Raw genomic sequence first — 14,901 nt, 5'->3', positions numbered from 1 at the left:
CTGTAAAGCACAATAAAGTGGTTTCTAAGAAGCTTAGAAATATGGGAAGGCTATAGCACATACAATCACCCAACAAATATATAGACACCAAAATTAGAAATCTATATGGGAAGGCTATAGCACATATAACCACCCAACAATGGTATAAACACCAAGAGGAGTTAAGACCTTAAGTAGAGACAAACACAGGGATAAGCAAAACACTTTTATCCATAAATAAATGAATTGGAGGCTTACAGAATCCAAAAGGATTAACAGCATAGGGAGTAGGTAATCATTCGATCATCCGGTCACTGCTACTGCTGCACTGCTGCACTACTGTTTGTTTGCTAGACTCCCAGATTTACAGTAGGCTTGGTTGGTATCAGAAATTGATAGATTCTCTAGCAGGTTGAACTGAATATTAAATTAGAGACATTAATATAGTGCAGCAAGTGTAATGCAGCAGGAAAAGGAGCCTTAATGGTCCTATTAAATCCTTGCAATGTAGTTATATGCATTACCTGCCTCGGAATGTAGGTAAATGTCTGTTGAGTTGAAGCTATATAAAGATAAAGCTGATAGGAGCACAGCGCAGCTCTAACTGGCTGCCTACTTTTAGCTAAATATGTATCAATGAAGTAACAGACGCCTCCTTACAGTTCAAGTTGACTGATTGTTGAAATAGCAACAATGTAGCAGGAGTAGAGAAGCACAGCAAAACAGAGAGCCAGGGCAGCCAACAGACGGGGAAGTGGTTGTGGGGGGCCTGGGGGCCGGCGCTGCAAATTGGCCCCAACCTCTGGCCAGGCCCGGCTCTCCATCAGATGCAGGCCTCTTCCTAACTTTGTGTCCCACGCCGAGCTTCCAATCTCTGGCGGCGGGCCCCTCTGACGTCTGCAAGCCGGAAGTAAGATGAGCCTCAGCTTCCAGTGCACGCTGAGTTTAGAAGCTCAGCGTGGGACACAGAGTGAGAAGGCCTGCATTGAATAGAGAGCCGGGGCCTTGCCATGACCGGCAGCTGGACCTGGCCAGACATCGGCCCTAACTTGCAATACCACCCGCCAGACCCCCGCAGCCTCCGCGTCTGGCCTTGACCATCCCCAAGCTAAGTCTACTTTTTATATTCATATTATATTATTACCCGCCTTAAGCATAATAATAATAATAGCATATTATTACCCGGTCAGGGTAAAACTCTTATTTAAAGTTCTCAGCACCTAGGAAAGTCTAGTTTTTTTTTTACCCCAGACCCCCACTAAGTGTGTCTTTTCGTCTTTATTTTGTGTATCATAGGGCATCATGCAGTAAGCGGCGGAAAGGCACTTCTCGCCACTTTCCCGCCAAAAAAGCCTATCCGTATTCAGTAAGGGGCGAGAAAGTGGCGAGATTAAAAAAAACGCCAGTTTGGCTGGCGGTTTTTTTTTCCCCGCCGGTGGCGAGGCGAGAAGGCACTTTCCACCTAAAAATGAAACATTTTCCGCCCCGCTGTATTCTAGTAGTGGCGAGTAACTAAGTGGGGCTATTCGCCACTCTAGAATTGCGTTTTGCTGGCGAATCAGCCATGCAAGAAAAAGATGGCAAGTTGCTGCTGAGAGGCAGCGGATGAGCGGCGGATCGGCACTTAGAAAAAATTCAGGCCTTTTTCCTGGCTGGGATTGATGCCGGGGGTCTCCGGAGATGACACAATTAATACCAGCACCGGACCCCCCCGGCATGCATCCGAGGCAGGAAAAATGCATTTAAAGCCCACTTCATTACCTTAGCGGTTAACCGCTAAGGTAATGAAGGGGTTAAAGAGCCGTGCCAGGTTTATTGTTGGTAGCGGGGGTGGGTGAAGGGGGTATTTGGCCCTTGTTGTTTGTTTAGGGCTTGCGGGGGGGGGGGGTTGCGGGTGCACTTAACCCCTTCACGACCGTCGCGGTTAATACCGCTACGGTCATGAAGGGGTTAAGGCCTCCCGCTACCCACCCGCAAGCCCTAAACAAACCACCGTTGGGGCTAATACCCCCTTCACCCACCCCCACTACCCACAATAAAAAGAAAACACACACACCAGCCCAACACTAACTAAATATATATATATATATATATATACATAAATATATATATATATATATATATATATATATATATATGACCCCAACAACACCTATACCCCCCTAACATACAATACAGTAAGGGGCACAATGACTATTATCCACAAATGGATAATAGTGCTTGTGTCCAATTTAAAATACATACAGAACAATAAAGACATTAAATACATATAGCACTCACCCATGTGCGGCTGCCTCGATGAAGGCCATCCTCATCTTCATCCTGCTAATGCCCCATCCGCTTCTGCAAAACAGACACAAGAATAAAAACATCCAATGTAATGTCCCCAAACCCCTTAATCACCATAGCGGTTATTAACCGCTACCGTCATTAAGGGGTTAACACACCATCACCCACATACCCTCCCCCACTAACCCCCCCACCCCCTGAGGCCTAACCACCCTCACCCACTACCCACAAGGGAGTCCTACCACATACCCTTGGGGCCAAAAAACCCGTCCCCCCCAGCACATACAGTACAATAATGTGCCAAATAACTATTATCCACATAGGGATAATACATTATTTGGTCATTATTAAACACATTAAATACCGTAGTAAAATAAAGAAAATTCTACTAACCTCATCAATAAGAAGGCCCCGTCGCCAGCATCATCCTTGTGGTCCGTTGCCAAAATAATAAATAGCCAATACATTTCAATGACATTCACATACCAATGAATGAATTGGATTACATAGTACAGTATACTTCTTGTGATGTAATGCTATTTTAGTTGGATTATTGTATTGTTAACATTGATTTGCAGCGTGTACATGTAGCTTACATTTTATGCTACATGTATACACTGTAAATGCAATGTTTTAAGTGTCATTTGAGGCTTTAGATTGAATGATTACATGAGATTTGTTTAGGAAATTGCTTTTTAATTCATTGAGGATGTTATGCATAAGTGGTGTTGCCATTGCAGGATGGCTCCACCCCTTAATTACCTTTGAGGTTAGTACCCGATAAGGTGATTAAGAGGTTCATTGGTATGTGAATGTCATTGAAATGTATTGGCTATTTATTATTTTGGCAACGGACCACAAGGATGATGCTGGCGACGGGGCCTTCTTATTGATGAGGTTAGTAGAATTTTCTTTATTTTACTACGGTATTTAATGTGTTTAATAATGACCAAATAATGTATTATCCCTATGTGGATAATAGTTATTTGGCACATTATTGTACTGTATGTGCTGGGGGGATGGGGATTTTGGCCCAAAGGATATGTGGTAGGACTCCCTTGTGGGTAGTGGGTGAGGGTGGTTAGGCCTCAGGGGGTGGGGGGGTTAGTGGGGGAGGGTATGTGGGTGATGGTGTGTTAACCCCTTAATGACTGTAGCGGTTAATAACCGCTATGGTGATTAAGGGGTTAGGGGACATTACATTGGATGTTTTTATTCTTGTGTCTGTTTTGCAGAAGCGCAGGGGGCATGGGCAGGATGAAGATGAGGATGGCCTTCATCGTGTAAGCCGCACATGGGTGAGTGCTATATGTATTTAATGTCTTTATTGTTCTGTATGTATTTTAAATGGACATATGCACTATTATCCATTTGTGGATAATAGTAATGTTGCCCATTACTGTATTGTATGTTGTGTATTGCTGCTATATTTATTGGGGGCATTTGTCCCCAATAAACATGCTATTATGCGTTAACCCCTTCATGGCCTTAGCGGCTATCCGCTATGGTAATGAAGCAGCATTAATGTATTTTAATAAGATTATGCGGGAGCAGGGGGCCCCCTGAGCTGAACCGCATTGATTTGTGGCTCAGAGACCCCCTCCTTCCCGAGTTACAGGCCCCGGTTTGGGGCATCGGTTACAGTGTGGACGCCATGTTTATTGTGGGCACGTAGCGTATGGGACGCTATAAACATGGCGGCGACACTGCCCATCCGATCACACATACCGGGGCCTGCAACTCAGGAAGCAGGGGGTGCCTGGTCCACAAAGCGATGCGGCTCAGCTCGGGGGACCCCCTGCTCACAGTACACTATTATTAAATAAATATTCATGCTGCTTCGCTACCATAGCAGATACCCGCAAAGGTAAGGAACGAGTCTTTATTGATATGTGTGTTTTATTCATAGTGTAGATGTGCAGAGGGTCTCCGGAGCTGAACCGCTTTGGTTTTAGGTCCAGGTACCCCCTGCTTCCTGAGATACAGGCCCCTTTAGGGGTGCCGGTATCCCTCTGATTTGTTTACATTCCGCTGTCACGTGATCGGGACATTTAAATGCAGAGGGAAACCGGCACCTCATAAAGGGTCTGTATCTCGGGAATCAGGGGGTCCCCGGACCTGAAACCAATGCGGTTCAGCTCCGGAGACCCCCTGCACATGTACACTATGAGTAAAAATGGTTTTAAAAATAATTTTTAATGTGCTGATGTTTGCGCCGAGAGAGCAGCGGATCTCTCTCTGCTGCAAACACATCTCGGCAGGGGACGGCTTCTCGGCAGTTTCTCGCCAGGCAGCCGTCTCGCCACCGGTTACTAGCCATTTTATCAAATGGTGGTGGTGCATTCATTCGCCAGGGATTCGCCCCTTACAGCATACAGCCAGTTTAACACGCCAAAAACATGGCTAATTGCTAAACTGGCTAATGCATTTTTTCGCTGCTTACTGCATGATACCCATAGTGTGTAAACAAATTTGTGCGGATAAACTAATTTATTTCACCTTGTTTTGCTCAGTAAATGATTGTGGTTAAAAAGGAGTAGATTGCCTGGCCTGCAATGACAGACATATTTACTGGTGGCAGTGGTAGGATCATTGAGCTTTATGTTTTAAAATCCTGCAGGATCTATAACAAAGAGCAACTCGTAGTTTGCGAGCTCTCAAAACAAGTAGTGACTTACACACGTTACACAAAGCAGGAAAAGCGCAGGTTCTCAAGTTAACTTAAGTTTAGTGCCACCAGGCGAAGATGGACAAATGGTCAGGTCGTTACCAGACCTGGGACCATCCATGAATTGTAACTCGGTGTGAGGGATATGGACTACCGACCGCCGGTCAGGCAAAGACAATGCTATAGGAGAGTCTCGAGAAACATGAAGTGAGCATAGTGTCACTGGCTGTGGATGCAGTGGCCACTAATCCGGCCAGGGAGGATTGTCCAGCCTTGGAGGAAGTGGAGACAGAGAAGGAGGAAGAGGAGAGTGGGGATGAAGAGGGTGAGTCTGACCGAGGAAGTGCAGCCATAGTAGCCCCAGTTGCTACCGGTCTCCCTGCTGCAGGACTTGCCTCTTTCCTAACCACTTGGGGAGAGGGGGTCACTTTCGAGCAGAGGTTGCAGCTAATTGCAGCCTCTCAAGGTTTGCAGCCCCAAGACCCCGGCGGAACACCGACCAACCTCCCCTGCCAAAACTGTTCCACTACAGTTTTAGCAAATTTGTAGATGGCACGGAAAAGATCAATGGATTCCTTAAAGTGTTTAAGGATTAATGTCTCTGGTTCCGTGTGCTAGAACGCGACTGGGCTTTGCGGTTTTCACCGTTATTGACAGGGATTGCCCTGCATACCTTCCAGGGGATTCCGTCAATGGACAGCAGCGACTACTGGCATGTGAAGGCTTAATTACTGACTCTGTATGCCCTCACTCCAGAGGCATATCGTGGCATGTTAAAGTCTGGGGAAAAGACAAGCCGGGGAATACACATGCTTTTTGCATCAAGACTTATCCAGCATGGCACTCAGTGGGTGGAGACATGTGATGCCACCAAGTACCACAATCTACTGGACTTGATGTTCAAAGAACAGTTTCTACAACGGTGTCAGCCTGAGGTGCGAGATTAGAACTTTGACCGTAAGGTAGCCACTTGCCAGGATGTGGCCAGCCTGGCTGATGAATATGTCACCAGCCGTGCCCTGTTCCACAAGAAGGCGCCTGCCCAGAATGGAGCCACTCCGACTCGGGCAGCTAACAACACACCACACTGGAAGCCAAAACCAGCTGCTAAGGGGGGTACACCCAAGACTGCAGAGTTCAGGCACGAGAAGCTGTGCTATCAATGTAACTGGACTGGGCATATCAAGCCAGACTGTCCAGACAGGCAGAGGTCCGGTAATCCCCATCAGGGGCAATGCACTCCTGCTGCGAAACCAGTCACCACCGTGCAACTGGGACACACAGAGGAGCATCGGGCAGCCATCCAGAGCATCCCATAGAGGACTCAGATGGCGGATTCTACCCCTTCAGCAAGTGGTACAGCAGAAGCGGCAGAGAGGCATCAGATTGCAACTGTCGGGTTGCAATCCAACGATATCAGGAGGAAGCATTTGTTATCAGTGATCTTCGGCGCTCACCAAGCAGCCGTATTACTCGATTCCGGTGCCACTGTTACTCTGGTGAGACCTGATATGGTCAATCAGAGGATCTACACCCGGGCACAGTGATGCAGGTCACAGTGTCAGACTGGGGACCTAGGTCAATCCAGGTCACCCGGGTGTTTCTCGACTGGGGTACCGGTCGAGGCATAAAGGATGTGGGTGTTTTGCCTGGGTTGGATACTGAGGTGCTACTCGGTAATGACCTAGGGCACCTCATCTGTCCAGTTGCAGACATTACCAGGAGCAAGAACAGGGCAATTGCCCAGGCAGGTGAGCCTTTGGTACCACTGCCCACTGAGGATCTCGCCGTCCCCCTGCATTTGGGACCAACAGGTCCAAAGGTCTCTGAGGAGACCAGGCAGGTAAGCCAGGCAGATTTGCAACATTGTACTGACTTCCCTTCCAACTTACCTGTTTCCCCATCACCCGACAGTAACTGAGTGAGAGAGGCCAGAGCTTGGGGCACAGTTCAGAGATGTGGCTTACAGGACATGAGACTTTGGGCGTCCGAGTCTGCCTCTGAGAGTGGGTCGGACCAGTTTCTTTGGCACCATGGGCTCTTGTATAGGGAGCAAGATCCTACCACTCCAGATAGTGTGGACAGGTAGGAGACAGTTAGTGGTACCCTGGGAGTATAAGTGGCAGTTATTTCAGGTAGCCCACTCCAACCACTAGTTAGGCATCAGGGGGTTACTCACACCAGAGCACGGCTATTGCAGCGTTTCTACTGGCTGGGGGCATCAAGGGCAGTGGCAGAGTTTTTCCGGTCCTGTGATGCCTGCCAGTGAGTAGGTAAGGTGGGTGACTGTGTGAAGGCACCCCTGAACCTTCTACCAGTCATCAGGAAACACTTTCAGAGAGTAGCTATGGATATAGTGAGACCTCTTAAGATTCCTTGTTGGACCGGCAAGTGTTACATACTCACGGTGGTGGATTGTGCCACCAGGTACCCTAAGGCTGTAGCGCTGGCCATTATTGATGCGAGTGCAGTGGCAAAGGCATTGATAGTGATTTTCTCTAGAGTAGGTTTTCCTAGTGAGATTCTAACTGATTAAAGTTTGCAATTCATGTCTGAATTGCTACAGTGTCTCTGGGATTCATGCAGGGTGAAGCACCAGAGTACAACCCGTTACCACCCCAAGACAAATGGACTATGTGAGTGGTTCAATGGTACAGCACTTGCTGTTTGCATACAGAGATGTACCGCAAGAATCCACTGGGTTATCTCCCTTAGAGCTTCTATATGGTCACAGGGTAAGGGGACTGCTTGACCTATTCCATATGGGATGGGACCGGGAGACCACTACTACTGATGCTTCTGTGCTGAAGTATTGCACCGACACACTTTATTCGAGCAAATACCCGGTATGTACCTGGCAGATACCTGGAATGCGCCGCTCCTCACCTCTGACAAGCCCCGTTGCATTTGCCTTCCCAGCCTGGGTTCATGCCTGGCTGATGGGCGGCTGATCTGTTAAATGATAATGATTAGGATTTAATAGGCTGCAATGCTTCGCGTGTCTACCAGATGGCATAAATACATGAATTGTAATGCAGTATATATATATGTAGTGTGCAGTATTGCAGCCAACGGGAATAAAATGCTTCAATCCCTGCCGGAAAATAACTCAATGCACTCGGGCAGAAAACAGTCACAAACCTCAATACACCCGGGTATACCCGAATTCGTGGGACTAGCCGAGCTCGAATAAAGTGTGTCGCCAGTGTATGTAGTAGATCTCAGGGACCGGATAGAAATGCTTATGGGGTTGGCACAGGCTAACCTCGGGGAGGCTCAGACCAAGCAGAAGATTTGATATGACCAGCATGCACATAGCAGAGAGTTCATCCCTGGGCAGCAAGTGCTTGTTCTGAAGCCCACTCGGCAGAACAAACTGATGGTTGCCTGGTCTGGTCCATATTCGGTACTCAGGGGGATGAACGAGTGCAACTATGTACTGTAGTGCAGCAAGATGGAGAGACGGGAAGAGATAGAACTTATCATATTAATATGCTAAAGGAGTATTTTCAGAGTGTGGCATCAGTGATGGCTATCTGTAGCCCATCGATAGGGGACCCGGCGAGCCAAGCTCTGCCCGACCTCCTAGGGTAAGCTAGGCAGGGGTGCACAGTGAAGCAGGTCGAGATAGGGTCTCAGTTCAGTGCACCATAGCAGGTGCAAGCAAGGGCTATGCTAGAGCAGCATAGGGTCCTGTTCGCGGATAAGCCGGGCAGGACACATATATTTTCACAACATGATAATCTATTTTGTCGAAACAAAAATATATTTATTATTACATATCATTTGTTAGTTATATAGTTACAAATAGTTGACATACATACCAAATTCATTCAATATTGTATGTAATATGTATAGATATCATGAAACTAAAGTAGCAGCTGTTTTAACACACATGAATGTATTGTCCAAATAAACAATATTAACTTTCTATATTTCATTTTATCTTCATCTGTGAAAAATCGCTAAACCAAAGTGCGTAACCAGGAGCAGGAATATGCATACTCATTGCATGTCAAACATCTAACTATAAAATGTGTGTATAATACTGTATAAAGAAACCGTCTACTACATATTCTGTTTGAGCTTTATGAAATAAGCATACACTATCATTAGGAATGAGTATTTATGTCCTACATTGTATGTATATAATGCAAGACATCAAACATATAATCAGTACTACCCTTTACATTTTACAGTATGATTAAGCTATACAGTGTATTAAACATTCACTAAATGTGTTTTGGAAGATGTTCTTTTAGCCTCGTCAAATCAGATCTTTGTACTGTCGTTGTTCGAAAATCATATCTGAAAACAAATAACGTAATTAAAATATTGTTGTGCTGAACCATGCGTAACACAGAATATTATGTATGCAACATTGTATAGGTTAACGCATAAGGTACACATCTGGTAATAGATATGCGTAATCTAATAAAACTTCTATAATTGCACTTATAAAGTTATTATCGTATTTCAGTGACTATCAGCGTCTCTCACTTCGGTCATCATAATGGCCGCACACAATGTAAGTTGCATAATGGACGTATTCATGCATATTCTCATAGTGTCAAGTCTGAATCGTTAAATTAGCACTTACACACATCACATTATGATGATACATCGATATTATGAGATTATGAAAAGATTGATTGTATAACACACCGATCTGCAATTTAAGTCATCATTTGTCACTGTGCATATAATATTTATGCACAAATGGAATTAGAGTGTCAATTTTTAGACAGTCATACATGTATTACATTTTTAATGATATGTTCTAAAAGTTAACATTGTACACATTAGCGTATATGTGTCTGATAGCGCAAGCGTTATTTATATTCTGCAGATTACATGTTCATTTTAAATAAAGTAATGAACAATAAAGTTAACGTTATAGTACATGACATGTACCTGATTGTTGACTTCTTTCAATGTCCTTGCTGGTATCCATTGTTCCACGCAGGCATATCGTGTACGTACATAGTTGAGGTCATCATTGCATTGTGATGCATATAATTTTTGTTTGCCCTGTTGCTTGGTTGGCCCTCATTGTTTTCTGCGCAGTACATGGGCTGAGCCATGTACAGTATAGAGTTTGGCTAATGTATTCCCTGCACACTGGTATGGTTGCTGGAAGTTTTGAATGTTTCCATAGTAGTTAGCTCCGGCTTAAAAATAATACTGTGTGGGGTACTGTGCTGCAGCCTCATAGGAGACACCACTCTGTGAACGACGATAGCTGTGATAGCTGTTGAATAATGTATTTGTCTTCGAATAGGTGCCATGATCAAACATACGCTGCCACAATTCCTTTACTTTCCAGCAACCGTTTCTCAGTCCAGGACGTGGTCTTGTTCGAATAAATCATTCAAGAATTGTTACGTTTTGTCTAATTGAATTTTTCCATCTGTTGAGGTGAGTAGTTTCTTTGTAGTATTGGTATTTTCCAATAATATATTCATATATTTCACATACAGTTGCTTTATTATCATCCTGGAATGCAATTGCTTGAAAAATCATATCTTTATAGGTATCTTGTGAACGTTTTTGAAGGGTAGATGGACACGCCATGTGTAATACAGTACCATGAAAAAATAACTTCCAAATGAATCCGTAAAAACATGTAGCATTATACAAGAAATAGTAACTTTTTATCTATGTTAAGTGTTGTTGAAGGTCACAATACAATGGAGAATGTGTACGTATACTATTCTCCCACAAGCAGATGCATGAAGTTACTGGCTGCCTAAATTCTTGACCAAAGAAATATGTCTGACTTGTTAAGTGTGGAGTTTCACAGTAAATGTATAAAATATTGTGCCTATAAAATAAACTTTTATAATTGTCCATGGCAATTTCTGCATGAAACTATCTTTGTATCTGTTATAGATATATAGTGTGGCAGGATGACCGTGGTTATTAAGGAGACAGCACAATTCTTCTGGTGAAATAATATGCTGTGGATTTATTTGTCCAAAAATATAACAAAACAATGGGTGCTCTGTCCCTTTAAGTAAAACAAAAGATAAACAAAAGCCTATCCCTGTTAGGGAAGCTAACTAAACTATGGTAAAGCCAATCTACCCATCTGGTTTGCTAAGCTAGACCAGTCCAATAATATTTGGTCATACCCCTTGGTTCCTTACCTTGGCGCTTTATTCCATTGGGACAGCATAAGTCTGTGGAGCCTTGGTTTGTCTGTTGGTCTGTCTGTCTGTCAGCTCCCCTCTATCCTCTCTCAGTGTGTGAGAGAGACTGCTGCCCCAGAGGCATTTCCTCTTCCTCTTTTTAAAAGCAGATGAGCTTACTCAATTAAGATCACCTGTGGACTGCTTAATCAGCTGGGTTAACTCCTTGTGTACTGGAATGCAGACATACTGCCACATCCTACTAATGTATACAGAGTCTATGACTCTGTCACAAATACCCCTCCCCAGTGTAATATTACTGTGTGGAGCAACCCGTGCACCGAGACTGTGCACCCTAGAAAGTGCGTCCGCGACCATGTAGTACGCCTAGCCTATTCTGCACTGTGAAATTGAAGGGTTGCAATGACAGAAACCAGCGGGTAATCCTAGTGTTCTTTTCTTTGTTTCTCTGCATCCACTGTAAAGGTGCATGGTCTGTGATGAGGGTAAAATACCTGCCTAATAGGTAATACTTTAAAGTATAAATCGCCTGTAGTAACCCACAATGCCTAGAAATGTCCTAATCTGTTTTTTTCTAAGGGGACAAGGCCAATTCTCAATGGCTTCTACTTTATTGAGCTGGGGTTTTACAGCCCCCCTTCCCACAACATAGCCCAGATATTTTGCTTCTGCCAAGCCGACTGAACATTTAGCTGGGTTGGCTGTGAGACCTGCCTCCCGAAAGGTTTTCAACACTGCCTCAACCTTTTGTAGATGTGAGTCCCAACCTGAACTATGAATCACAATATCTTCTAAGTTTGCTGAGGCAAAGTTCGAGTGCGACTGTAACAATTTATTCATCAACCTTTGGAAGGTTGCAGGTGCCCCATGAAGGCCAAATGGTAAAACGGTATACTGGAAGAGGCCATCAGGTGGGGAGAATGCTGTTTTCTCTTTTGCTGACTCTGTTAACGGGATTTGCCAATAGCCCTTTGTAAGATACGCTCTAGTCATTAAGGGGTTAACCCACCCTGCCCCGCTACCCACCCGGGAGGCCTAAGCACCCACCCCGGACTGACTATACCCACCCTGTACCCATTGAGTATTATAGTGGTACATCATACCCATACAGTATAATAATATGGGCATGATAAGCCTCTATAGCACTCAATGGGCACCCTAATCACAATACATTAATGCACAAAACACACAAAAATAAAACATTAAAAAACTCCAACAAAAACACACTTCACTAAATAAAAACAGTAGCCAGCTAATCCAATTACTACAAGCAATAAAAAGATCAACAATTAATTAATTAAACCATTAACCAATCACCGCAATAAATTAATCAAACTCTGAATTCTATCAAACAGTAACCAATCAAACCAATGAATTACTAAACAACTCAAAATTAATTCTAACAGTAACCAATCAAAATAATTAATTAATACAACATTAATGAATTAATTGAAACATTAAAGTACAAATAAATAAAGTTAAAAAAAATCATAAACAACCATTAAACGCATTAGCCAACACAATACATCACTCATTAAAAACGAAAAACAATCGCCAACATTTTATTTCAATCAAGCTGAAAAATATCAAACAATTACATCCACATAATAAACTAACATTGCAAAAAACAGCAGCAATATAAAGCCAGAAATGCCCCCAAATATTGTCCTAATAATATATTGATCTGTACTCTAAAGTAGTACAGATTAATATATTATCAGTCAATGTTCAAAAAAATGTAAAAAAAACACATCCAATTTAAAAACCTGTAAAAAAGTACATTTACAAACCTGCAATATATTACTTACCACTAGAAGCGCTGGCCCTCGGACTCCCGGGGGAAACAGCAAACAGGAAGCTCACGTATCTTGACAGCCTCAAACAGCATCCAATGCCATCCGCCATCCGCCATGAAGATTCGGATCAGGTACCCAAATCTTCTTTCTTCTTTCTTTAAACACCTTTTTCTATCTGCATCTGTCACTATTTCTTGATCTTATTAATCTTCTATCTTCTTCTTGTAATCCAAAAATCCCCATGATAGATCCCAACCGATGTTGTCTCGTCGTCTTCTTGGGCTCAAATGAGGCGTCACAGCCTTAAATAGGGCTTGTGATGTCATATTTTGCCTTGAACTGGTTTAACAGTCATCTGATAATAAAATCTGATTAATAAAATTATTTGCAAATATCTATATCTACACTGAGTTACAATCTCATGTGTTATACAATGGATAATGTGTACTTCAATTGTATTTTAAATGTGCACAACACATCATATGATGTGGATGTAGTATTCATTGTAAATCTAAACAATGTATGTATATAGTAATTGGATATATTGTGCACTACATAATTTGTGTTTACAATTACATTACATACATGCATTGTATGTAATCTAATTTTTGTGTCTTTTCTTATTATATTATTGTGTTGAAATGATGTCATGTTTGGACATCCATGACTCTATGAGGTAATATATTTTCATATTTTAGCTACATGTACAGCAGGGCCCTGGGTATACGGTGGGTTCCGTTCCAGAGGCCCGACGTATAGTGAAAATCGCCGGAAAGTGGATCCGGCGATTTTCACTTCTGCCCATGCGCAAACAGGCATTTTTGCCGTTCTGCGCATGTGAAACCTATGGTATGCGCGCACAACCTATGGTATGCGCGTGCCACCTGCGGTCTGCGCATGCGCGCCGGGCGCACCCACCTGTTCTGGGCATGCGCGATTTTCAAAACCAACATGGCGGCCCCCTTCTCGGTGCCGCCGTATCAGCAGATCGCCGAGAAGCGAAGCGCCGAGAAGCGGGGCCCTGCTGTACTACGTTTTGTATATGTATGGACACAATGTTGCAAAACAAATGTATACATTTTTAACAATCGAACAGAAATTGGACCATTTGTTGTTAATACGCAACAACAACCAAAAATAGTGAACAGTCATATTTATTTATTTTATCTAGCAAATTTTGGGACCGAGTCATTGGACATTTCATTTGGGGCTTTTCTGGACTTCTTGTATCCTGGCCACACTGTTTGCCAATTTTTTGAAGAACATTTGTTGATTCCTGTGGTGTGTTCTGGTTCACGATGGCTGAAGGTGGGTCTGGCATGGAAGTTGTAGGCGTGGTCATTATGGTTTGAGGTTGGTCTGGCATAGCTGTTGTCATGGTCAGGATGGTTAGAGATTGGTCTGGCATGGCTGTTGGCGTGATCATGATGGTTTGAGGTTGGTCTGGCATGGGTGTTCTGTTCAGGAACATTATGCCATATGGTTGTGTCAATGATGTATCTGAAGTTGTTTCATTAGTCTTCATAGTGGGTGTTTGGATGTTTTTTTAACCATATGGGGGAATTTGGGCACCAGTATTTCCTTTCTCTTTTTCTCTTATGTCCTGTTTTATGTTTTTTTTGCAGGTGGTTGGTCAATTTCTACTTCTGGAGATGCCTCTATGCCAGTTTGTGGACACACTTCCGTGTGTGTGCATCGAGGATTCAATTTCTTGTTCTGGAGCAGATTCCATTTGTGGTTGTGGACACGATTCCATTTGTTGTTCTGGACACGATTCCATTTGTGTTGGGGGCGAACATGGCATTCCTGGTTGTGGAGACACTTCTATCATTTGTCCTCAATATCCGACTAGCACCCACTCTAGCCACCTTTAAGACCCACCTTAAGACACACTTGCTTAAACAAGCATATGAATAGCACTGTGGATATAACTGGACACATGATATAAAGCTTAGCCCCCTGCAGACGCACTTACCAGAACTCCCTCCTACTGTTTCTGTACCTTCTCGCTACCCAC

This window comes from Ascaphus truei, chromosome 5 (genome assembly GCF_040206685.1).
Source record: "Ascaphus truei isolate aAscTru1 chromosome 5, aAscTru1.hap1, whole genome shotgun sequence".
Lineage (NCBI taxonomy): Eukaryota > Metazoa > Chordata > Amphibia > Anura > Ascaphidae > Ascaphus > Ascaphus truei.
Note: the sequence above shows the minus strand (reverse complement) of the source record.